This window comes from Vespa mandarinia, chromosome 1 (assembly GCF_050613455.1).
Source record: "Vespa mandarinia isolate Hongniang chromosome 1, ASM5061345v1, whole genome shotgun sequence".
NCBI classification, from domain to species: Eukaryota; Metazoa; Arthropoda; class Insecta; order Hymenoptera; family Vespidae; genus Vespa; species Vespa mandarinia.
This window is the reverse complement of record NC_140810.1, coordinates 3,467,501-3,470,000: the sequence shown is the minus strand read 5'-3', so window position 1 is coordinate 3,470,000 and position 2,500 is coordinate 3,467,501. Positions and strand designations below refer to the sequence as shown.

General features: G+C 39.4%; 1 protein-coding gene across 5 annotated transcripts in view; it reads left to right on the top strand.

The window, feature by feature from the left end:
• Positions 1-2,500, top strand: part of LOC118444852 (uncharacterized) — a 251,424-nt gene that overhangs the window by 210,458 nt on the left and 38,466 nt on the right. The gene's annotated exons all lie outside the window — the stretch shown is intronic.

The window sequence follows — 2,500 nt, the reverse complement described above, 5'->3', positions numbered from 1 at the left end:
CGCTTTGTGGCGAAGCTCGATGCTCGGTACGGTCGGACGACGAATTTTCAAAAATCAAATTGCCTCGGCGCTTCGATGCCCTATCCCGGTGCCTCACGGTCATCCATCCCATCTACTCTTCTTCCAAACCCATTCGATCTCTTTACACACGTCGATTCATCCAAATGCATTACTCTAATTGCACTATAGTCAAATAGGATATAGGATAAAAAAGGAAATAAAAATATATGCTTAATATGTATGAGAACGAAATAAAAATAATTTTACCACTTAGAAATCGACTCATAGATATACTATACATATACTATATCTATATAGATATCAACCTCATTCATTTTATTACGTGGAATCTGTTACGATTGTGGTCTTTGAAATTTAACACCTGTTAATTACGAGATGACGAATCTCATTTAGAAAGATAATGACGTGACGTTTCCTCTGAAGTATTACCAACCATAATTCTCTTGATCTAAAGAGTCTAAAAGATCCTTAGCTATTTCTCCCTCTTTCCCTTTTCTCTCTTTTTTCTTTTTCTTTTTTTTTTTTTTTCCTTTTTAACATGTGACACAAATTCTTTTACGTGCCAAGAACAAACATATCCTTATAAAGTACGAGAGCAAATCTTCTCAATGTAAAAAGATATGAGATGACGGTTTTTTCGTTTGGCTCCTCGCAAATTGCTCGCAACGTCATTCGGTAGGATCAAGGATCAAAAAGAGAGGCTGAGAAGTGGAACGGGGCGCGGAGAGGTGGTAGGGGGCGGGGGTGGGAGGGGGTAAAGAAGGAAGAGAATCGACAAAAAAAAAGAGAGAAAGAGAAAGAGAAAAGAAGAAGGAGAGAAGCTCGACTTTTCCGTAAGATGTGATTTAGATACGCGGCTCTTCGGGAAAGCCTGGATCTCGAAGAACGAGCGGAAGTAAGAAAAGAAAGAGAACGAAGGAGAGGGAAATATAAAGAAAGAAAGAAAGAGAGAGAGAGAGAGAGAGAGGATGAATGAAAGAAGGAAAGGAAAAGCTGGTCGTGCCAATGATGGCAGAGGTGGCGATAGAGGATGATAAGATCTCGCTCTTTGCACTCTCTCTTTCTCGTTCTCGTTGGTGTCGCCTCGAGGCGACTTCGTTACCGAACCGATAATTGTTGGTTTCTTCGTCGTCTTCGTCCTCGTAGTCGTAGTCGTTGTCGTAGTCGTTGTCGTCGTCGTTGTCGTTGTCGTTGCCGTTGTCGTCGTCTCTTTTCCACAAAGGATCTTTCACCGCTCTAGCAAAAGTACGATCCCGAACGATCCTGCGGCGACAGCTTGAAATCGGGGTATCGTTTTTCAACCGGAAATCTCTCTCTCTCTCTCTCTCTCTCTTTCTTTCTCTATTTCTTTCTCTCTCTCTCTCTCTCTCTCTCTCTCTCTCTCTCTTTTTCACTCTTTCTTTCTTTCTCTGGTCACTCCTCTCGACTCGATTTCTTACTACTCGGACTTTCAGCTTCTCTTTCTTGTTACTCTCTCTCTCTCTCTCTCTCTCTCTCTCTCTCTCTTTTTGTCTCTTTTCCTCTTTTCCTCTTTATCTCTTTCTGCCATTCTCTCATTCGTCTCTTTCCATCCCATTTTTCCACTCTATTTTTCCTTTCTCCTTTTTTATCAGTGTCCATTTCTCTTTTTCTCTCTCCGTTTAAGCCACAACGTACTCTCTTTCGTTTCTTTTTTTTTTCTTTTTTTTTTTTTTTCTTTTTTTTTCCTCTTTTCTTTTTCTTACAGATAGTTCCAACCATCCGTTTACACTTCTGTAAAAGTTCTTTCGCGATCGGGTACAGAGACTCTCTCAGTCACAAGGTTTATGATTCTCGATGGTATACGAGCGAACTATATCTTATGCGAGCCTGTACCGTCGTCGTCGTCGTCGTCGTCGTTGTCGTTGTCGTTGTATTTACAAAGCGATGCCGATAGACGACAATGACGACGACGATGACGACGGCTTTAACCTTCGAGCGACGTTACCAAGATGTGAGGATCTTTTCATTAACGGAGAATCGTCGTCGTTTTGCGCGCAACGTCAGTTTCTAAAAGTATTTTCACAGTAAGTTCGAAAATCGTCGAGGAAATCGTCGTGAAATATTTCCAAGGATCGATCGTGCACGCCTCTTGCACGTGACATTAAATTCCTCACGTTTAAAACGCATTTAGCTTGTACCCGTTGAAATAAAAATGTTTCAATTTAAAAAGAGAACTTCAATTTCCCGTTCGATTTTAACGAATTTAATTTGTTCCCAAATAAAATGAAATTATTACGTATACAGGACAAGTATCCATGTAACGATCATGAATTGATAGAAGAAGTAAAATTTTGTATCTTGGTTCGTTCGAACGTATACGCAAATTCGTTCAGAAAATAATTCGTAATATTTGTAAACATGTAAATAAATATTTCATTTGTCAACAATGTTCGATTCTAATTTTTCATTTTATTTGCAAATGAATTACGTATATAAAATATATAGATCGGTAAATATT